The sequence below is a fragment of the Nicotiana tabacum genome, chromosome 8 (assembly GCF_000715075.1).
Source record: "Nicotiana tabacum cultivar K326 chromosome 8, ASM71507v2, whole genome shotgun sequence".
NCBI lineage: Eukaryota > Viridiplantae > Streptophyta > Magnoliopsida > Solanales > Solanaceae > Nicotiana > Nicotiana tabacum.
In genome coordinates this window covers 98,463,132-98,487,496 of record NC_134087.1, presented here as the reverse complement: position 1 = coordinate 98,487,496, position 24,365 = coordinate 98,463,132, and the positions used below count along the sequence as shown (strand labels likewise).

Here is a 24,365-nt window from a genome sequence, read left to right as displayed (position 1 = left end):
TTTTTCATAAAGCTTCTCCTCTCTCAATCTCTGCAACACAACTCTCAAATGCTCCGCGTGCTCCTCCTAACTACGCGAATATACCAGAATATCATCAATGAAGACTATGACAAACGAGTCGAGATAAGGCCGGGACACACTATGCATCAAATGCATGAACGCTGCTGGGGCATTGGTCACCCTAAAAGGCATCACCAAGAACTCATAGTGACCGTATCAGGTCCTAAAAGCGGTTTTAAGAATATCCGAGTCCCTGATCTTCAACTAGCGATAATGTGAACGGAGATCAATCTTGGAGAACATTCTCGCTCCCTGAAGCTGGTTGAATAAATCATCAATGCGAGGCAAAGGATACTTGTTCTTGATTGTTACTTTGTTCAACTGCCTGTAATCAATGCACATCCTCATCGTGCCATCCTTCTTCTTCACAAATAGAACAGGCGCACCCCATGGTGACACACTAGGCCGAATAAACCCCTTATCAAGGAGTTCCTAAAGCTGCTCCTTCAACTCCGCTGGTGCTATACCATACGATGGAATAAAAATGGGCTGAGTGCCCGGCACTAGATCAATACCAAAATCAATATCCCTATCTTGTGGCATACCCGACAGGTCTACAGGAAACACATCGGGAAAATCCCTCACAACTGGAACAAAATCAATACTGGGAGTCTGAACACTGACATCCCTCACGAAGGCTAGATACGAAAGACAAACCTTCCCAACCATACACTGGGCTTTCAAAAATGAGATTACTCTACTGGGAACATAATCAGTCATGCCTCGCCACTCAATCCGTGGCACACCCGATATAGCCAATGTGACTGTCTTAGCATGAAAGTCCAAAATAGCACGACACGGAGATAGCCAATCCATGCCCAAGATGACATCGAAATCCACTATACACAATATTAAAAGATCGACACAGGTCTCCAGACCCCCAATAGTCACCACACACGACCAGTACACACGGTCTACAATAACAGTATTGCCCACCGGGGTATATACATGAACAAGTGAAGCAAGAAACTTACGGAGCGTACCCAAATAACGAGCAAAGTATTATGAAACATAAGAAAAGGTGGAACCGGGATCAAATAATACAGAGGCATATTTGTGGCAGACTGAAACAATACCTATAATAACAACATCTGAAGCAATAATATTGGGTCTTCCTGGAAGTGCATATAAACGGGCCTGCCGCAACCTGATCGACCTCTCCCTCTGGGGCGACCCTTATCTGACTAACCTCCACCCCTAGCTGGCTGAGGGGGTTGTGGTGAAGTAACTGGCACTGAAGTCGATGACTGACCCCTCTGCTGAGATGAACTCGCAAGATGACAAGGGCACTGCCTCCACTTATGGCCCATCTCACCACACTCATAACAACTTCTAGGTGCTGGAGAAGGGGATTGAAGGGAACCCCTCGCACCAGAGTGACTAGCACATGCACTCGGCATAGAAGAGCCCTCAACTGATGGAGCACGGGTCGAACTCTGAACTGGAAGGGAACTAAGTGATGACTGGACCTGATGAGAACTGTGAGAACCATGACCCGACGATGCCCTATGATAACCTGGGCGAGCTGGCCGAGCAGACCTGAATGAACGGCCTCTGCCGTGCTGAAACTGACCCCTCAAAAGAGCACCACTATAGCCACCAGATCCTTGAGGCCTCTTTGCCTCCCTCTCCTCTCACTCCTGGAGACGAACAGACTCAATCTCACGGGCAATATCCATAACCTCCTTGAAAGTAGCACCCATCGCCCTCTCCCTGATCATGAGAATATGAAGCTGATAAGTGAGGCCATCAACAAACCTCCTAATCCTCTCTCTATCTGTCGGAACCATCCAAATAGCATGACGAGCTAACTCGGAGAACCTCATCTCGTACTACATCACAGTCATCTCTCCCTGACGCAACCACTCAAACTCCCTACGCATCACCTCTCTGTGAGACTGCGGCATATACTTCTCCAGAAAGAGAACGGAGAACTGCTGCTAGGTAAGGGGTGCTGCACCAACAGGCCTACGCCTCTCAAAAGCCTCCTACCAAGTAAAGGAAGCTCCTGAAAACTGATAACTAGTGAAAACGACCCCACTGGTCTCCAAAATACCTACTGTACGAAGCATCCTCTGGCACTTATCCAAGAAACCCTGGGCATCCTCGCCTTCTGCACTACTGAAGGTCATAGGCTACAGTCTGCAAACCTCTCCAACCTACGCTGCTCATCCTCCAATATATCAAGAACTATATAGTCCTGAGCAGCGGCAACCGGCTGGGCTGGATGTGCCCCATCGACATCTGAAGTCCCTACACGACCTGCTCAGGTGTGGGAGCGGCGGGAGTCTGATTACCTCCCCCGGCCTGAGAAGTAGCTACGACTGTAGTGGCTTAAAACGGCTGAGCAAGGCTAGTGAAAACTGATAAGATCTGAGCCAAGGCCTCCTGAAGATCCGAAATCACAATGGGCACAACTGGTGCCTGAGCTGGTGCTGTAGGAGCGTCCATAACTGGGACCTAATCCTGAACTGGGGCAATTGGTGGATCTGCAGGTGCTGCCCTAGCTGTTCTGCCCCTACCACGACCACGACCACATCCTCGGCCTCTGGTATCCACAGTTGGTGGTACTAGTGGTCATTCATCCTGACCGGTAGTGCGTGTCCTCACCATGTATGAGAGAATAGAACAACAAAAGTTTAGTATTTGGATCAACAAATTCGCACGACAAGGAATTCAAGAATATGAAGTTTTTCCTAAAGGTTCTACAGCCTCTCGAGGATAAATACAGACGTCTCTGTACTGATCCACGAAACTCTACTAAACCTGCTCATGACTCGTGAGACCTATGTAACCTAGGCTCTGATACCAACTTGTCACAACCCTAACCTGGACCCGGTCGTGATGGTGTCTCTCATGAAGCCAAGGCCAGCCAACTATTCCCAATTCGATGCTAAACAGTTAAAACAACAGTAAAATAGTCTAAGACATGATTAATAATATGAAGTAACGGATAATATCGATAAAAATACGGAAGTACAACTTAACACAGCCCTAACCGGGGTGTCACAATTCACTAGCATCTAATAACATGGAATCCTCAAATGTAACTACAAAGATTAAATATTGAACTAAGGACATAAAGGAAAGAGATAGGGAGGAGCTTCGGGCTGCGAACGCCAACAGTTACCTAAAGACTCCTCGAGATCCGCTTGAAGCTGGAATGAATCCGCACTCGGGAGTAGGACCAGCTACGCCTAAATCTGCATACAGGGTGCAGGGAGTAAAGTGAGTACTCCAACTCAGTGAGTAGCAAATGTAAATAACGACTAAAAGTAAGAAAACACGTAAAGCACAAGGTATTCTATAATGAAACAGTAAAACCAATTAAAAGCAGTAAACTAGCGAAAAGTTTAGAAATTCCTTTTTGAACAAGTAAACAGGTAATTTGATAGGCAGTTAAGGTAAAGTAAACAAATAGAAGTTCGCTCCTCGGGCACAATATCAACAAATCCACCCCTCGGGCAATGTCTTAGAACAGTACCAGCCCCTCGGGCTCAATCTCACATCAAAATGGGTACCCGCGCTCACTGGGTGTTGGGCAGACTCTTGGAGGGCCCCTTACGGCCCAAGCGCAATAACAAGCCATCTCGTGGCATCAAAACTAGGCCCTCGGCCAAGCAATCAAGCCACCTCTTGTCGTACATATCTCAGGCCCTCGGCCTCATATCGGTATCAATGTTTCCTCACAATATAGGCCCTCGACCTTACTCAGTCAAAAATCCTCACAAGCTTCTCGGGCAATAGTAAAACAGTATTTCTCAGCCCAAACATCATTTAAGTCTTAAAACTGAGTAAAATGGCTGAGTATGCAAACATTGGAAAATAACATGACTGAATTCAAGTATAAAGTTAAAACAGTGAGGAAATATCAATAAAGAAATCCTCGAAGGGTTCAAATATATAGCACTAGGCCCAAATATGGCATTCATCCCAAATAATAATGATAGCAAATATTTTTCAATCAAATACACGGTAAAATCATCAATCGGGACGGACCAAGTCACAATCCCCAATAGTGCACGACCCCACGCTCATCAGCAAGCGTGTGTCTCACCTCAATATAGCACTACGATTTGCAAACCCGGGGTTTCAAACCCTCAGAACATCATTTACAATCATTACTCACCTCGAACCGGCTAAATCTATAGCTCGCGATGCTTTTGCCCCTCGAATCGACCTCCACGCGCGTCGAATCTAGCCAAAATCAGAATGAGGACGTCAAAATATGCCAAGGGAACGAAGCCCAAGCGAAAACAATCAATAAATGGAACAAATCCCAAAATTACCAAAAACCCGACACCCGAGCCCACGTCTCGAAATTCGATAATTTTCACATTAATAGATTCCTTATCTCCCCACGAGTTCATACATATCAAAAGTTCTCAAATCCGACCCCAATTGGTTCTCCAAATCCACAATCAAAAGTCCAAATTTTCAAGCCCTTATTCTTCAATTTTTAGCTTAAGTTAAATGATTTTCTAGGTGGAATTCACATAATAATCAAGTTTTAAGTCCGATAATCTTACCTCCAAGTGATTCCCCTTGAATCCATCTTCAATCTCCTTCAAAATTCTCCAAAAATGACTAACTATGGAGGAAATAAGGCCCAAAATCGCGGATAAAACGAGCTTAAAAACCTTCTTCCAAGCATTAATTCTTTCTTCGCGAACGCGGTCAAAGCCTCGCGTTTGTGAAGCAAAAAAGTTCCGCTTACCAAAACTCTCCTTCGCGAACGCGACCCTACCATCGCGAACGCGATGCTTAAGCTTCTCAAACCTACGCGAATGCGACAATGCCTTTCCCGAACGCGATGCATACTAACCCGACCCTTCGCGAACGCGGGATTCCCCTTCACGAACGTGAAGGCCAAACCTGATGCTTCCCTTCCTGACCCTTCGCGAATGCGACGGTCCACTCGGGAACGCGAAGACCAAAATACCTGCAACTGCTAGAACTCAAAATCTGCAACTTTCTTAACTTCAAAATGATCCGTTCAACCCCTCGAAACTCATCCGAGGCCCCCGGGACCTCAACCAAAGGAACCAACATAATCCAAAGCCTTATTCAAACTTGTACCTTCAATACACCTCAAACAACAACAAATCAACCAAAACACATCAGATTCAAGCCAAACTTTCTAAAATCTTTTGAATTCCGCTTTTGATCAAAAACCTAACCAAACCACGTCTGAATGACCTAAAATTTTGCACATACATCCCAAATCACACAACGGAACTACTGCAACTCTCAGAATTACATTCCGACTCCTATATCAAAATCTTGCCTACCAACTGGAAATCGTCAAAATATTAACTTTGCCAATTCAAGCCTAAATCTACTCGGAACCTCCAAAACTCATTCCGATCACACTCCTAAGTTATAAATCACCTCCTGAAACTAACCAAACCCTCAGAACTCACTTCCGAGCCCTCTAATACATAAGTCAACATTCGATTGACTTTTCCAATTTAAGCTTTCTTAAAAGAGACTAAGTGTCTCAAACCTTACAAAAATCATTCCGAATTCGATCCAACCAACCTGATACCACAAAACACGGATAAACAAGGCATAAAGAAGCAGAAATAGGGGAAACGGAGCAGTAACTCATGAGACGACTGGTCGGGTCCTCACATTGTTGTTCTTCTCAGAGGCATTAAAGATTGGTTGATTCCACGGGTATACTTCTCCTCCCATTTTTCTTCACAATTTCTACTGTGGGTTCATTTCTGTCTAAATAATTTTTGATTATTATTTTTAGGGCAAAATTGACTAATTAGTGATTAATAGCTTATTAATTAGGTTTAATTACTGTCATAATATATGGTTTTCTTAAAAGATGCATCATTAGTTTTGTTTAATTAATTACTGTTTTATCTATACATAAGGTTGTTATTTATTTTGGGGTTTGGTTTCTTGTTGGGTTTCTGCTAGTACGAGAAAAAGGGCCCAAGTAAACATTGGGATTATGTCTTATACGCTACAGGTCCAGTACTGCTGGTTAAAAATTCTAAAGCAGTAAAAAAAAGGGGTAAATACAGGCTGCTGGGTTTGGAATTGGATAGAATTTGAGTAAGCTTATAGGAAGCTTCTAGAAAAGGGCTGACAAGGATAATCTTGGGGCAGAGGGGTGTTAAGTTAATAAAATCAGAAACTTAATGAGTGTTTTTGAATTACAAAACCGAATTTGATAGCCCTAAAATTCCTTCTATAAAAGGACCCTCTTGCCAATAATTAGGGCACAGAAAAAAGGATAGAAAAAACACAAATGGATGAAAACCAATTTTTCAAAAGGATTCTTAAGAAATTTTTGAGTTTCCTTCTATTTTTTTGAGGTCTTTGCTGGGAGTTTCGGAGGTTTAAGAACAGAATTTTGGTTTTCTTCATGGCTATTCGAGTTAATTAGTCACTCCTTCTTGCTTTGGTTTTGTTTGTATTGTGGTCGAACCTTCAGTTTTGGGACCCAAGCTCACTCGATTGTTGATTGCTTGTTGCTGCTCGTTTCTTTTTCATGATTCAGAAAGCTCTTCTTCTATTTTTTCTTGGTTTCTTTTGCTATTACTGCTGTCAAGGTATGAGTTTCACACTTCCAATGATGTAAATATTGCTTGAATAATCTTATGTTATGAAATTTGCAATAATTATTCACTTTCATGTTCAAATGTCATGCTATGTTAGATGTGATTTAAAATGCCAGTGTGTGAATTTAACATAGATCTATACAAGATTGTTCATGTTGTTTTGTTTATTTTACTCATATGGTTTTGATTTGTTTGGTTAGATTTCTTACTGTATTGGGATGATCTTAACACTTAAAACATACTGCAATATGCATGTCATTTAATTACGAGTGGTGTTTGGATTTTAAAATGTTCAAGCTAGTTGAGTGGAAAAGAAGCATCTTTGTTTTTGAATGAAATTTGAAAAAATAGCAGGGCCCGAACAACAGAAAAGGAATAAAGAATGAAGAGTTCTTATTTGGGAACTAATATACTTCATCTGGTCTATTGACATAAGATTGTCTCGTGTAAAATTTTTACTAAGTTTGTTGATTATTGGTTTGTAATAATTGGGTTCACTAATTTGTTTTATTTTTAACAAATTTCCACCTTCATTAATTCAGGCTTCATGTCAAGCCTAAGTTGTTAGGATAAATATATGCTGAGTCATTTTATGGGTTTGAGGTATTCTATTGTCCTTTGGATCATTTCAGATGATGTTATGCTTTAAATATTTTAGGTGGAATAACCATGAATGCATGTATTTGCTTTACATCATTGAACACTAGTGTTCTCATTTAACCTCTTAAAATTAATTAAATCAAAGCAAGGTAGTTAATGTGATTAGTTTGGCTTAAGTTGCAAATATTTTCCATCTTGATAATATAATATGTCTTATAAACAATTTTGAGAAGCAAATATTATACTTTCCCCGCAATGAATTCTATAATATTGGAACCTACGCCTTTAATCTTGATTATTAAGAGTGAACAATCTGTTAAACATCCGTAGTTTGCTTTAGGCATGCAATTAAATTATTATAACTACGGGTACAGTTCCGTGATGTGGTTGTGATGCCGTAATTAGATTAAAGTAGGAGTATCTTTAATTTGCCTTATAGAAAAAATACAAATATTTTCTTTAAAAACTGATTTGAGGTGTGCCATACCCAAATAAAACTCATAACCTATGGCCCTCACATTAATATTAACTTAGTATAAAAAAGCCTTTTTAAACACTCGTAGTTTGCTTTAGGCGTGTTTAATTAAAATCATCATAGTTACGGATATGGTTCCCGTGACGTAGCCGTGATACCTAGTTTTCAAATTCAGGGGTATATTTATGTGACCCGGCCACAACTTTAAATAACTTTTCATTAATTTAAGCATGTTGTAGATCATGGGTACGGTTCCTGTAACATGATTCACAATATGTAATAATAAATAATTAAAAGCGGTTATAAAGTTTTAAAAATGCACAATAGGCTTAAAACACGTAGTAAATCAGATAATAGGCCAATTATTAATTGTTTAAGCGATCATGCTAGAACCACGGAACCCGAGAATGCCTAACACTTTCTCCCGGGTTTACTGAATTTCTTATCTAGAATTTCTGGTTCGTAGACTTTTAAAATAAAGTCGAAATTTCCTCGATTTGGGATTTTAAAATAAAGCGGTGACTTGGGACACTAATTAAACTATTCCAAGTGGCGACTCTGATAAATTAATTTAAATAATCCCATTTCAAATAATGTCACTTTAATTGGAAAAAAATCCTATATACCCTCGGATGTAAAAAGGAGGTGTGACAGCTCTGGCGAGTCTGTTGGGGACAAGAACCCAGAACTTCTGATTCAGGGTTCAAGAATTCGAGCTTAGAATAATTGTTATATTTGGCTTTATTTATTATCTGATTTGTACATGTTTGAGCCTAATGTGCTAAATACCGCTTTTTACCGCTTTGATATTATTTGAATTGTATATAAACTATTACGAAAACCTTCTCTTCTCATCTTCGGGGATGTCCAAACTGGCGTGACTCCTCTTTCTATTAGTGTCATACCTTAAATTAGAAAGAGGCTTGGACAAGTTACAAAGCCGGATGGCCTTTTGGTTCTCGGTACGTAACCCCCCATCGGCTCTTGTTGTCTGCTCGGGTGCACCAAGTCTAGAACAATATACCCAGGTTTTAAAGCCTAGAATAACTTAGCCTCATGCCGGATCCCTAGTAGGAACGTTTGTTTGCATCATATGCATTTGACTTTGGGGACTCAACACAGGGGATGGGTCCGTCTAGGACAGGTGGACCCCAAAATCAAAAGACCATCTTGATGCATTTTTTACGTGCTACTTGTACAATTATTTTCTTCGGTTTGCGTGTTAACCAGTTGCTAGAATAGGGAGGAAATTGAGAAAAATAAAATTGAGGTATGAGAGCGATAATTACCAGCCTTTGAAAAACGTGATGTCTAAAATATACCGAAACTCTGCCGAAATTCTGAAAAGAGAGAGAGAGAGGAAAAAGGAAAGGAAAATGGTTTCAAAACAATTCATGTCTTTTTATTATAACAAAACTGACCGAACTACGCGGGTTCGATTCTTACCGAACGTATGATACATAGGCAACCCTCATCGGGTCTAGTCCCACTTTTGCAAAAATAACCCAAAAATTTGAAAATGTCTTCATTTGTTTTCAAATTAAATTGGTTAACACTGTTATTGTCTAAATAAACCAAACGCTCTGACAGGGCGCCGGAAGGCTGGTTTTGCAAAAATAGCCACCAAAGGTTTCTTTGAAAAATTGTGGCTACCTAGCAAGCACGGCCCTAAAATATTCCTTTTCAAAATACTGAAGGGCCGTATTTGCAAAAGTAGCCGTGTTATTTAAATTTTTGCAAAATTGACCCTTTTTATAAATTCGCTTTGTTTTGAACCAATCACCTTAATCTAAATGTGCAGAATGAGCACGAGTCAAAACTTGCCAATGAAGGTCATGACCAAGATTCATTTGGAACTACACATGTGGTGGGAAGATTTGGGTAAATCAGGACGAGGCGTGGCCAACCATCACTTGGGGGGTCTCACCGGGTTATTAAGGATCAAGCCTAGAGGAGACATAATAAAAGCACTGGTGACATTTTGGGATCTAGCTCATAACGTGTTGCATTTCTAGGACTTCGAGCTCACACCCACTTTGGAAGAGATAGCCGGTTATGTTGGGAGTACTGAAGCCCTAAGACATAAATATCTGGTCGCCCCAAGGGAGGTCACCCCTCACAAGTTTCTAGATGTACTAAAGATAAGCAGGGTGGTCCAATATGTAGATTTGGCGGCTGGGTTTTCCACTCCACAGTTCATATACCAGCGGTACAGACACATAGGGGGATTTGAGAACCCGTAAAGCAAAATTTGTAGCAAAGGTAATCGACTAAAATGGGAAGAGCATAGATGCTTCACTTTCATGGTGGTATTTTTGGGTCTTTTAGTGTTTCCCAGGAAGGACGGGAATATCGATGTATGGATAGCCGGGGTCGTCAACACTTTGCTTACCAATGCCAAAAGCACCCTCGCACCCATGATAGTGTCTAAAATATTCTGAGCTCTCACACCCTGCAAAGACAGAGTAGATGTTTTCGAGGGGTACAACTTGTTGCTACAAATATGGATGATTGAGCATCTATGTCATCGTCCTTGGTACATGAACTATGGGTCGATAGGGAAAACTGCATAAAGGCATTTTATACAAGGGTTGATGGGTTCAAAATGCCAGAAGGGGTCGCAGAATGGGTATCTTGCCTCCACTCCATCACTGCAAGTCAGATAGAATGGACACTGGGTTGACTTCCTATTGATGAAATCATATACATGCCAGCCACCAGTCCTCACTTCCTCCCGATGGGTCTCAAAAGTGTCCAGCCTTATTCCCCGTACCGTGTTTTGAGATAGCTAGGAAGATGTCAAATAGTTCCCAAGGACGAAGACCTTAGCCTTCACGTGGTCGAGATCCGTTCTGATGGCCAATTTCATGAAGCAGTGGTTCGCCAGATTTGGAGTGAGTGCTAATATTTGACGGCAAATACCTGAGTACGTGATCTATCCAAAGGTGAAGTCTCACCCAATTACCTCGCTTGGTACAAAAGGAAAGTTGAGTTTGGAAGGCCAGCTAAAAGACCCCACCTCCAATACTTCATTGAAGCATCACAAGAACAGTGGGAGTGGATGACAAAAGAAAATGAATACCGGGCCACCATAAGCAGGTTGGAAGGGCAAATCAGAGACCTTAATTTCGATAGTGATGTGCAAAAACGTTGCGGATAAGGGGGAGAAGAAAAATTTAGCCCAATAAAATGAAGTCCTTCGGGCTCCAAAACCAAAGGATGAAGATAGCTGATGAGAATCCGGAAAGAAGCCGAGCGGATGAAAGACTCATTAATTGTCTTATGAAGAAAATATGTGAGTACGGGAATGATTTAGAAAAATCTGAAGGCAGTTTGGCAAGAGCCCGGGCACAGTTGGCGAAGAACGTAGAGGGACGGGCAACTTTTGTTCGACAGTTGAAGGAAAGATATGACAGAGGGGTCATGGTCTAGAAAAATGAGCTTAATAGACTTGAGCGTGAAATGACTAAACAAGCCAAGAGCTTCAAAGCCGAGAGAGAACATTGCTACGCTTTGATGGCACAGCTAGAGGAAGACCTACAATATTTACAAGACTAGAATCATACAGCCACCCAGGTTTTGGAGGCTAGATCTCTGCAGATTGGGCGGTTGTTGCAAGAAAAGGGCATCATCAGGGAAAGGGTTAGAAGAATCGCCGACTACATAGTGGTGAAATGAAATGAGTGTGAGGACATGAGCATGTCCATGTTCTTCGCCACAGTAATGATCTTTGTTCGCTAGATAATGGATGACTTCTATCGCCTCCAAGATTAAATGGCACGTAGGCCTGCGGCAAGAGCAACTGGTGTCCCTATGGTAGGATTGGAGGCACTTATGTACTTCTGATTGTTTTCCTTTCTCTTTTCGAGTCTGTATTTTCATTCCTAGAGTCTGTTTTAGTTTTTCGAGTTTTAAGTATATATGATCGAGTCTTTGTAATAGAAGTTTTTGTTTAATGAAAATTTGAAAAAAACCAAAATTGTTTATTTCGCATTTATCTTTGAACCACGTGATAATTTGATTCATGTGGCGTCGTGATACGTAGGCAATCCCCATCGATCAGGTCATGGTTTTAAATAACTCAAATAAAAGAGAAAATGGCGAAAAGAGAAAAACAAAAGGAAAAAGCAAAGAAAAAAAGAGAGAAAAATAAGAAAAAGAGAATGAAAACAAGAGAGAAAAATAAGAGAGTGCAAAAGAGAGCAAGAGAAAAGATCGGGGAGATAAACAAAAGTCGGGATGAGACACGCAACCATTGCAAAACATGTAGAAACACATTTAACTATATATGTGCATCATACCCCCAATGTGCGATTCCCCTATATGTTAATTGCTTCGAACTAACCGGTTTGTTGTGTCTATTGTTGAGTATAGGTTCTGTTTTTAAGGTGGTTGGTTTGTGGTAGCCTGGCTTTGCACCATTCCTTTACAACATCCAAGGAAAGTGTCGAAATGTCGTCAAATAGTCATATACCAACAATTCCCATCCCAGATGATAGCCAGTTATCGGTTATCCAAACCTAAGAGTCAGCGACTGCTGAAGAGAATAGGGCACTGCGCCTCCGCATGTTGGAAATGTGGGACGCTTGGTCAAACGACAGAGAGCCGTCGAGTGTAATACCTGGTTTCCTCGAGCTACTTCCTAGAGCAAGTGGAACTTCCAACATCCCAATAAGTTACCCGAACACCCCACTTGGATACCCCACCATGTCAGTCACTTTGCCGGAACGCCTTCTGTGGTTCTCCCCCAGGCATTGATTTCGGGAGTGGCTTCTAACATATTCACTGCACCACCAACTACGGCTACAACACAACCAACCTTGCCCAGGCCAAGTTTTGATCCATCTTCCTTTACTTTCCAAGTGCCATCTTTTCCACCAGACACTGCCCATTTCACCACCAATTCTTACCCTCAACAACCCCAGTATAAGTTTACTGCGGGGCAAGAGAGAGCTACAAAGAATCTCGAGCAAGAGGAAATCACTCAGAAAATGAGAAACATGGAGCAAAGTCTTAAGAATATAGAAGGTTTAAGTGGCCAGAAGAGCGTATCCTACGCCGATTTATGTATGTTCCCGCATGTTCATTTGCCCATCGGTTCCAAGACCCCCAAGTTTGAAAAGTTGACGGGCACGGGGACCCCATATCCCACCTCAAGAGGTATTGCAATCAACTAAGAAGGGCAGGAGGAAAAGAAGAGCTCCTAATGGCTTATTATGGAGAGAGTCTAGTTGGCATTGCATCCGAGTGGTACATGGATCAAGACATGTCTCGCTGGCACATATGGGATGATTTGGCTCGAGATTTTGTCAGGCAATTCCAGTACAATATAGACATAGCTCCAGACAGTAATTCTCTATCTAATCTCAATAAGAAGTCTTCGAAAAGTTTTCGAGAATATGCTGTTAAGTGGCGCGAACAAGCGGCCAGGGTAAAGCCCCCGATGGATGAGACTGAGATGGTCAGTGTTTTTCTACAATCCCAAAGGGCTGACTACTTCCAGAATATGATGTCTGCAATGGGAAAGCCGTTTGCTGAGGCTATCAAAATTGGGGAGATGGTCGAAAATGGTTTGAAGACAGGCTGCATATTGAGCCAATCTGCCATAAGAGCTACGTCCCAAGCAATCTAGAGCGGGTCAGGAGGTGTAGCAAACATAAAGAAGAAATAAGAAGTGGTTATGGTGGCTTCAAGTCTGAGGAACCCCGTCAACCCCAAGGTTACTTCCCGCCAAACACCCCGCAACATTATTATCCTTACCAGGATGTGGCTTATTGTTACACCCCATATTTTTGTACATGAAAATACGCCATAAATAAATTAATAAGAGCTTGGAAGTGAGATTTCACGTCTCGCAGTATTACATTATGGTGATATCGCATTTTGCAGTATTAAGTTACGACGATGTTTCACCCTGAAGTACTGTACGTTAAAATTTTATTTTCAGTTAACCGATGTAAGACTGGGGGATGAGATTATCTTGACGTTAACGTACTTACGTTATTTATAGAAAGCAATAAATAAGTGTTATGAAGAATAATAGGGTACATGGATTAAAGAAAATGAGTTTCGTTGAAAGTGGTCAATTTAGAATAAAATACTGGTCGAGCGATAATACCCTACAATTATGAACTAGTACCATGTAAGGTACCATATGACCATGGTAGTATAATATATAAAGTATATATGAAGTATTTCAAAAATAAATAAAATTTTAAGTAATTTGTGATAATTTTTAAATTATGCGGGTAATTAATTAATTACCGGGTAACAAAACATTACCCGGTTAACTAATAAGTGGATAAATTATTAATAATTAAACCCCCCACGTGGAAATGAGCCACAAAGCCTAGACAATGACTACAATGACTAAGTAGTCATTATTCTAGTTGGCTACATGGGAATAAATTAAAACAAGACTTAAAATCAAATCTTGCTACGATTTGTAAAGTCTTATCTAATTAGACAATTTAAAACTTCAAGTCATTTTCCTTGGTTTGAAACCAAGAACTTGGAAAACCAAATCATTTTTGTCCAAACTACTAGCCAACAAATTTGTTCTTGGTTTTGAAACCAAGAACATTTAAACAGAACATTTCGTCCAAGCATTCAACTAGTTAGCCATATCCAAGTATTTTAAAATCCAAGTACTTTCATTTAAATCTTGGCTTTCATTTCAAGTTTAATGTCTTTGGCATTGGAAACCAAGAACTATTCTCGTCCAATTCCTTGGCTCCATTTCATTATTTTTGGCAGTGAAACCAAGCTAATTTCGTTCCTCAAATTCAAAAATGCAAAGGCCTAAATCCGACTTTTGGGTTCTAAGTTCAATCCACGAAGGTTTCTAAGGGGATAATTATACGGAGTCGTTCCTACTCCAGGTATGTTAAGGCCCTCCCTTCTTTCTTTTGGCATGGCCCAAATCATATTGAAGAAACAAGCAAATACACAGTTTCTATAAATTAATCTATTCATAGAAATAGTAGGGGTGTCTATATTCTTGATTCCCCGTGAGAATTATTATTATCTTCTGTTCATGGGTCTCAGGATAATACGCAATTGAAAAAGTTTATCCAAAAGGAATATCAAGATTATTATGTATTTTTCATGCATTTAACTCATTTATACATGTGCACTGATCCATGACCAGATGGCATTATATACGCGTATATATGTAAATATATGTATATGGGATATGGGAAAAGGTTACGGCGATATATACGTACCACCACCTGATCAGCTGGTATATGATGATGATGTTGCCCACAATGGCTGAAATATGATTCAAACGACGTTATATACGCGTATATATGTATGTATTCAAACGGCGTTATATACACGTATATAGCGTTATATACGCACCACCACCTGATCAGCTGATATACATTGATGATTTTTCCCAAAGTGGCCGTATGATATAATGGAATGCCCTCAGAGGCTGATGATATTATGAGACATGTACCTATGCATGACATGACATTCATACGCATATGCATGATGCTAAAAGTATTTCATGATTAACAGAATTATTCAGACTTACAGGTTGAGTTCAAGTACTCTATATTTCTTCCATGTCTGTTATGTACTTATTTATATGCCTTACATACTTTGTACATTTTTTGTACTGACATCCCTTTTGCCTGGGGACGTTGCGTTTCATGCCCGCAGGTCCCAATAGACAGGTCGAGAGCCCTCCAAGTAGGCTATTAGCTCAGCGAAAGATGTTGGTGCGCTCCCATTTGCTTCGGAGTTGCTTGTTTGGCTGGTATGATTTAGACATGTATTTTTTGGTATGGAGGGACTCTGTCCCGACCTTTATGACATTTATGTACTCTTAGAGGCTTGTAGACATATGTCGTGTACGTGAAAGATTGTACAGCCTTGTTGGCCGATGTCTTGAGTTTATAAATAATCATGTTGGCCTATTAGGCCCGTATGTCATGTGTATATGATAATGTAATAAGAAAGATACGTTACGTTGGTACTCGGTTGAGTAAGGTACCGGGTGTCCGTCGCGGCCTATCGGTTTGGGTCATGACATTTATGTCATGCCTCCTCAGCCTTATGCGGTGACGAATGCCTAGCCATATGCTCGGCCACAACAACAATTTATCCAAAATCGAGCTCCACTTCCTAGAAATGACCCTCCTCACCAAGCTCCATATAATCCCCGTCCCCCACAAAATAATTTTCCATACAATGCCTGTGCCCGGGAGCCACCTAGAAGAAACAACTTCACGCCTATTGGTGAATCATACTCTTGCCTTTTGCCTAAATTGGTCCAAATGGGTTTGTTGTAACCCGTACCCCAAACCAGGAAAAACCCAGAGTTGCCCTCCTACCGACACGGTGCTCGATGTGCTCACTATTCAGGAGTGGAAGGGCATGACACTGAAGATTGTTGGACTCTCAAAAGGGCAATCGAAAACCTAATAGAGCAAAAGAGGGTAGTGCTGAAAGATGATGAGATCCCCAATGTGACAAATAACCCATTGCCGGCTCACAACAACGGGCCAATTATTGGGATGATTTGTGAAGATAAAGAGTTTGACCCAGCTCTGAAAGCCATCATTGCTATCACTGATGTTGAAAAGAAGCCAAGGGTGGTTGAAAAGCAAGAAAAAGGAGATAAGAAGAGTTTCTCCACTCCTCGAAGTGTAGAAAAGACAGTGGAAACCAAAACAGGGGCAGTACCCCCTAAAGACGCCATTCTTTATGTTCCCCGGGCTCACAGGAAAGAACAATTGGCATTGAGTCCTCCTAAAATGTTCGATCTGAATAAGGGACCCAAGATGTATGTACCCAAAGGGACTTATGTGGTGCGGGGACCAATAATTCCACCCAGACTTAATGAGCCCGTGATCATTAGCCGCGCTCCACAAAAGCCCATGAAAGACCCCACTGCAGTCCCCTGGAACTACAACAAAGCAATTGTGACGTACGAGGGGAAAGAAATCATGGGGGAAGTAAATGAAACTAACCCATCTGGGAGGTACCTCAATCTGGAAGAAGTGAACAACGCCAAACAGAAGCGTTTTCCGCTTAAAAAGCCAGTCAGTGCCGAAGAAGCAGAGGAATTCTTTTGAAAAATGAAAACTGTAGACTACGAGGTAATTGACCAACTTCAGAAGTCTCCCTCTCAGGTCTCGCTCTTGTCTCTACTAATAAGCTCGAATGAGCATCAGAAAGTGTTGATAAAGACCCTAAATGAAGCATATGTTTCGATTGAAATCACAATTGAGCAATTGGAAAGGATGGCGAAACGATTCTTCGAAGTCAACCGGATTTCATTTAGCAGAAATGACTTGGCCCCAGAAGGGGCTGCCCACAACAAAGCTCTTCATCTGATAGTTAAGTGTGAAGGGTACTATGTGAAAAGAGTCATGGTGGATGGCGAATCTGGGGTCGACATATGCCCTCTCTCAACTTTGTAAAGAATGGAAATTAGGACTGAGAGAATAAGACCTAACAATGTTTGTGTGTGATTTAGATGGCATCAAGAGAGACACAATAGGGGAGATTGATTTGATCTTGACTATCGGTCCTGTGGATTTCGAAGTGACATTTCAGGTCTTGGACATGGATACCTCCTATAATTTTCTCTTAGGAAGGCCTTGGATCCATGTTGTAGGGGCCGTACCTTCTAATCTCCACCAAAAGGTAAAATTTGAACACGAAGATCAAGAAATCATGGTCCATAGAGAGGACGAGCAATCAATTTACAGGGACCCGTTGATCCCATGACTTGAGGCTAGGGAAGGTAGCGAGCACATAGTCTATCAAGCTTTTGAGGTTGTAGTCGCAGATCAATGTGAGGAAGGGAGCCCGTGTCCTCAACTCATTTTGTTAAACGCATCAATCATGGTCGCTACTGAAATGATCAAGCACGGGTATAAGCCCGGGAAGGGGCTCGGGGCATATTTGCAAGGTATTACAGAGCCCATCACCTTGACTGCCAGTAAAAACTTCTTTGGTGTCGGTTTTCAAGCTACAGAAGCCAATGTGAAATGGGATAAAGAACGTAAGAATGACGGGTGGATTCTACCTCAGCCGGTCCAGCATCTCTCCAAAACATTCGTCAAGCCAAAGTATATAGAAGAAGAAGAATATGAAGCCTTCACGACTGAGGAAATTGAGGACATATGTGGAGCCATGAGGCAAATGTTATATGAAGCTCACATGGTCCTGCCGGGAGAAGGCTCGAGCACCGCTGAGGTACAATATATGGGGCCCGATGCCAAGCTTCAGAATTGGAAGGCTACTCCGTTCCCAGTCAGGTGGGAATCCCGGTAGTCCAGTCTTGCCACCTTTTCTGCATTCCGAGTTATTCTACGGTGTAAGTCGAATGTTTCTTTTAGTTTATTGTCTTTAAAATTCCAATGTAAACCCTACTATCTTCAAATTCAATGAAATGAAATCAATATTTCATTGTCTATGAATCTCTTTCTTTATTCATTCTGATTTTGTTATTTTTCTTATTTCTTCTTTCATTTCTAATAATACGGACTTAAATAACATGACATGCTTGCGGACTTCATGCCCAGATCCTAATACACTATCTAATTGTAAAATAATGAATCAAGAATCGAAATATGATGAAGATGAGGCTTTTACGGAAATAAACCGAGAACTGGAACAATTCGAGAATAAACCTAAGCCAAACTTAAATGAAACCGAGCTGATTAATTTGGGTAGTTCAGAAGAGGTCCAAGAAACCATGATACACATTCACACGGATGAAGGAACTAAGGATGCATTGATCCAACTTTTGTTCGAATTCAAAGATGTGTTTGCTTGGTCCTATGATGATATGATAGGACTAAATATCGATTTAGTGGTGCACAAATTGCCAACTTACCCCGATCATCCCCCTGTCCAGCAAAAATAGAGGAAGTTCAAAACTGACATCAGTGACAAGATCAAAGAGGAGGTCACCAAACAGTTAAAGGTGGGGGTGATCCGGGTGGTCCGATACACCACATGGTTGGCTAATATGGTTCCAGGGCCAAAGAAAGATGGGAAAACTCGAGTGTGTGTTGACCATCGGGATCTGAACAAAGCGAGTCCCAAAGACAACTTCCCTTTGCCAAATATACACATCTTTGTCAACAATTGTGACAAACATGAGATAGAGTCTTTCGTGGATTGCTATGATGGATATCATCATGTCTTGATGGATGAATAAGATGCGGGAAAGACAGCCTTCACCACACCATGGGGCACCTATTGTTACAGAGTCATGCCTTTTAGTTTGAAGAACGCCGGGGCAATTTTCATGAGAGCTATGGCTGCCATCTTTCATGACATGATGCACCAAGAAATTGAGGTGTATGTGGACGATGTAATCATTAAATCAAGAACGCAAGATGACCATGTTTGGGATCTGAGAAAGTTCTTTGAGCATCTGCGTAAGTATGATTTGAAGTTAAATCCAGCTAAATGGACATTTGGAGTTCCGTCTGGGAAACTCTTGGGATTTATAGTCAGTCTGAGGGGCATCAAGCTAGATCCAACAAAGATAAAGTCTATTCGGGATTTGCCTCCTCCGAGAACCAAGAAAGAGGTTATGAGTCTATTGGGAAGGTTGAATTACATCAGCCGGTTCATTGTTCAGTTGACTTCCACATGTGAGCCCATATTTAAGCTGTTGAAGAAAGATGCAACGATTAAATGGACAGATGAGTGTCAAGAAGCCTTCGACAAAATTAAAGAATATCTGTCGAATCCGCCTGTCTTGGTCCCACCAGAACCTGGGAGGCCTTTGTTTTTGTACTTGATAGTCTTGGAGAATTCCTTTGGATATGTTCTCGGGCAACATGATGTGACCGGGAAGAAGGAACAAGCCATGTACTACCTGAGCAAAAAGTTCACCAGTTATGAGGCCAAATACACTTTGTTGGAAAGAACTTGCTACACCCTAACTTGGGTCGCTCAGAAGCTTAGGCATTACCTGTTGGCCTACACCACCTATCTCATCACCAGGTTGGATCCTTTGAAATACATATTCCAAAAGCCGATGCCCACAGGGAGGTTAGCAAAATGACAAATCCTTCTCACCGAGTTTGACATAGTCTATGTCACCCGCATGGCAATGAAAGCTCAAGCTTTAGCAGGTCACTTAGCAGAAAATCCTGTTGATGATGAGTATCAGCCTTTGAGTACTTACTTTCCGGACAAGGAAGTAAATTCAGTTGAGGTAACTTTAGACGATGCTAATGCTTGGAAAATGTTATTCGATGGAGCTATAAACGCAAAAGGTGTCGGGATTGGGGCAATCATGATCTCACCCACTGATCAGCACTATCCAGCCACGGCCCGACTTCGGTTTTTCTGCATAAACAACACTACCGAGTATGAAGCTTGCATTATGGGCATGTACATGGCAATCGACCAAGAGGTGGAAGAATTGTTAATCATGGGAGATTCAGACTTGATTATCCGACAAGCTCAGGGTGAATGGGAAACTCGGGATGTCAAGCTTATTCCATACTGGAAATGTGTGGAAGATATTAGCAATCGGTTCAAGTCAGTCGAGTTCAGGTACATTCCTTGGTTTCACAATGAGTTGGCCGATGCACTCGCTACTTTGGCCTCATTGTTGCCATATCCAGGCAATGTCCACATTGATCCATTGTAAATCCAAATCCGAGAAAGGCATGTTTATTGCAACACGATTGAGGTGGAACCAAATGTTCAGCCATGGTATCATGATATCAAGAGATTTCTGGAAAAAAAAAGGAATATCTCGAGCAAACTAGTGGAGACCAAAAGAGAACCATTAGAAGTTGATATGATTCGGAACCTTAGTTGTAAAATTTGAAACTTTGAAAGTTCTTGAGATTTTTTTTTTTGATTTTGATACTAAATTCATAGATCTTGAGATTGTTTTGTTTGGAGCCCCGAGGGTTCGAGTGAGTTTTGGATAGGCCACAAAGTGAAATTTGGACTTAGGAAATTGCTGGTATGTTGCAGGTCTGCAGACTTCACAAATGCGAAGCCTGGCTAGCAAATGCGAGCTTGCAAATGCGAAGCTTTATCGCAAATGCAAAGATGACCTGGGCTGCCTTAGGTTGCAAATGTGATATCGCAAATGCGAAGTGGACCGGATTCCTTCAGTGTCGCAAATGTGACAAAATCATCGCATTTGCGAAGTTAGTAGGTTCTGAAGGATTCGCAAGTCGCAATTGCGACATCTGCGACCTGCAAATTCATAACTTATCCGTAAATCTTTCATTTTTCAAAACTTTTCAAAATCTAAACACCCTTGGGCGATTTTTCAAAGACAAGTACTCTTCCAAAACGATTGTAAGTCACTTCTAACTCGCTTTCATTAATCTTTAACATTTTTTCACATGATTTCAACTGAAATCAAGGGTTTTCATGGGGGAAATTGGGTGTTTTAGGTAGAACCTAGGTTTTTCAAATTTTGGGAATTTGGACCTTGATTTGAGGTCTGATTTCAAAACAAATTATATATTTGGGTTTTTGGGTGAATGTGTAATCGGGTTTTGGTTCGAACCTCGAGTTTTGACCATGTGGGCCCAGGGTCGATTTTTAACTTTTTGGGAAAAATTTAGAAAACCTATTTTCATGCATTAGAATTGATTTATTTAGCATTTATTGATATAGTTAAGTAACTTGTGGCTAGATACATGTGAATTGGTGGTGGAATCAAGAGGTAAAGCGGTAGTTGAGGCTTGAATTATGTTCGTGGCATCGAGGTAAGTATTTGGTCTAACCTTAGCTTGAGGGATTAGGAGTTTCGCCTATTTGCTATGTATTGGTTATTGAGTACGACGTATAGGTATGGTGACGAGTATCTATGCGTTGGTGTCAAGCATGCCCGTGAGTCTTATACTATGATTAATGTGACTCCGTTTGTATTGTTCATGTCTTATGCAATGATTTCTATTGTTGAGCAAGGCTTGTGGAAGTAAAATTGGTATTTGAACATTGAAGAGCGTTGGCTCAAGTTGTAAAATGATTTGAGGAAGTATAATTGGTAATTGAACCTTATAGAGCATTGGCTCAAATTGTGAATTGGGTTGTGAAGTAAATGGGAAAAAGAAAAGAAAATTATGATATTGTCTCCCTTGTCGGGATGTTGTTGATTTAATGTTATCTCCCTTGCCGGGATGTTGTTGTTTGGATATTGTTTCCCTTGTCAGGATATGATTGTTGCACTATTGTTCCCTTGCTGGGAGTTTTTGTTGAATTTGTTGATTTCCTTGGCCTTATTGCTTTGTGATTATTGTTTGGGTGAGGAAGAGTGTTAAAGCACGAAGGGTGATGCCGTGTATTATTTTGGTGAGAGAGTGTTAAATCACGAATGGTGACGCCGTGCATGACATTTGTGAGAGAGTGTTAATGCACGAAGGGTGATGTCATGCCGCACGATGTACCATTTCGTGCCTTTATATAAGTGTTAATGCGCGAAGGATCATTTCGTGCCATGATTATGTGAGGTAAAAGCACGAAGGGTGATGCTGTACCGATTTTATTAATTTTATGGTGAGGACGAGAGTAAAAGCACGAAGGGTGACAACGTGCACTTGTCTTTGATTTTCCTGATTTCTATTGATAATTGAGTTATGGTGTTCTTTATATTTAACTATTGGTTTCTGTTGTTATTTGTTGTTCCCCGCAGCATGATTTCCCCTTCATGTCTTAAATTGTCAAGTTTTGCTTTTATTTTCCGCTGTATATGATTCAACTGAACAGATTTATTTGGTCGTCTAGTCCTAGCCTCGTCACTACTTCGCCGAGGTTAGGCTAGGCACTTACCAGCACATGGAGTCGATTGTGCTGATACCACACTATGCACTGTGTGCAAATCCCAGTACTGGATATTACAGACCTTGTAGTGCTACAGGCGTCTGCAGGCCCTGGCGTCTCCTTCTATCCTTTCATCCTGTTTCATTATGTATTTCCGAGACAGTATTGTATCTATTTTTCGGACCTTTATTTGTAGTATTCTTAGACCATCATTATAACACAAGTTCTGGGTAGTTTATGTATGGATTGGTATCGGCATCTTTATTAAAATATTACATTTCAGTCTTCCGCATATTAAATTCTGTTGTTTATCTAATGTTGGTTATTCATTGTTAAGGTATTAAAATGGGAAAAAGGTAAATAATTCAAATAGTCAGCTTGCTACTTTCACTAGTAGGTGCCATCACGACTCTCGAGGGTGGAAAATTCGGGTCATGACATCACTTACTTCATCTTTCATTTAAATTTGTTTGACCATATAGTAAATGACCCGAAAAGTTACTTTTGCACTTACATTGATTATGTGAAAATGTTTCAGCCTGATGTTATTTTTTTACTATAGAAAAACAGTGGGCTGATTAGGGCTGAAGTTACATTTCTTTTTGCATTTATCACCTACTTGTTTTACCACCTACTTATCATGTTTCATTCAATTTCTCTGAACGTAAAACAGTAAAAAGACCTGAAAAGTTACTTTTACATTTATAGATATTAAATTGATTAGGTTCACTCTTTGGCTATATTAACAATCACTTCACTTGAAAATTTCATAGTCATTCATAGACTTCCATCATATTTCTTTAAATTTATATTCATCCTTAGCTTTTTAGCTTTTGTTAAAGAAAGAATATCTGGTGCAAGCGAAAGTAGGAAGCCTACAATGGATGAAATTATGCAAAAGTAGGAGAGTTTGAAGTGTGAGTGGTACAATAACGTACCGATGTCTAATCTTATGCATATGTGGGATCAAATAAAGGCTGATTGGGAGAGAATTAGACCATAATTTTTTGCCAATGAATCATTCTAGAACAGGCTTAACGTGGAACGTAGTTGTCGAAGTTATTCAACCTCGTTTGACAAGGTCGTGCAACATTTTTGATAGTTTTAAGTTTCCTATTGTGGATGACTATAAAAAGCTGCAAAGTAACCTGAAGACTCTTTTTTCTCTTATGGAAAGAGTAATAGTTGAACAAAATCAGTTGCATGATGAATTCAACAAGTTGAAGATTGATGTCGTTGGACTCTATGGTTTTTTGTCTGAGTACCCTATAGTTATCTCCGATACTGATGATGATGAGATACTTCGAGAAATTGAGGAGTACTGTTCTGATGATGGTGATGATGCTTAGTTTTTGTAATCCTTTTTTATGTTTTTATGTTGTGATTTTTTATTTACTCAGCATGAATATGCTAAAGTTATTAAGTTCATTTTCTATAACTTTGGCCTAGAGATGCTGAAGTTTTTGCTTGTACATGCTTTTCTTTTGTGTGATGTCCGCGTATGTGTGTGTGTGTGTGTGTGTGTTTGTTAAGGATATGTATTTCACATACTGTAAGCCTGAAGTTTTTTCTCGCTGAAGTCATTGCGTACTTTTTAAAAATGCAACCAAACCTGTAAGCCTGCACAATAAAAATGAGTGCTTTGTACTTTAGCAGTATATAAAATAGTCCAAGAGATTTTTTTTTATTCCTATGAAAAAAATCATATTTCAAATATGTCATACAATAATGAAATCTAAATTCAGACCAAGGATTATTGAACGTTGGAGTATTTTCAGTGTGTTTCTTGGAATATGGATGAGGTGCTGGAGAAGACAAGCAAGTTGTTCTGTTATGCCCAACTTGTTTGCATCGACTGCATTTGGTAGACTTCA

General features: G+C 40.6%; 1 long non-coding RNA gene across 1 annotated transcript; it reads left to right on the top strand.

Annotated features, from left to right (window-relative positions):
• Positions 1-6,242: 6,242 nt before the first annotated feature.
• Positions 6,243-22,743, top strand: LOC142162767 (uncharacterized). The gene is made up of 3 exons (XR_012694149.1): positions 6,243-6,632; positions 15,385-15,481; positions 22,456-22,743. It is a non-coding gene; the product is annotated as an uncharacterized LOC142162767 (long non-coding RNA).
• Positions 22,744-24,365: the final 1,622 nt, after the last annotated feature.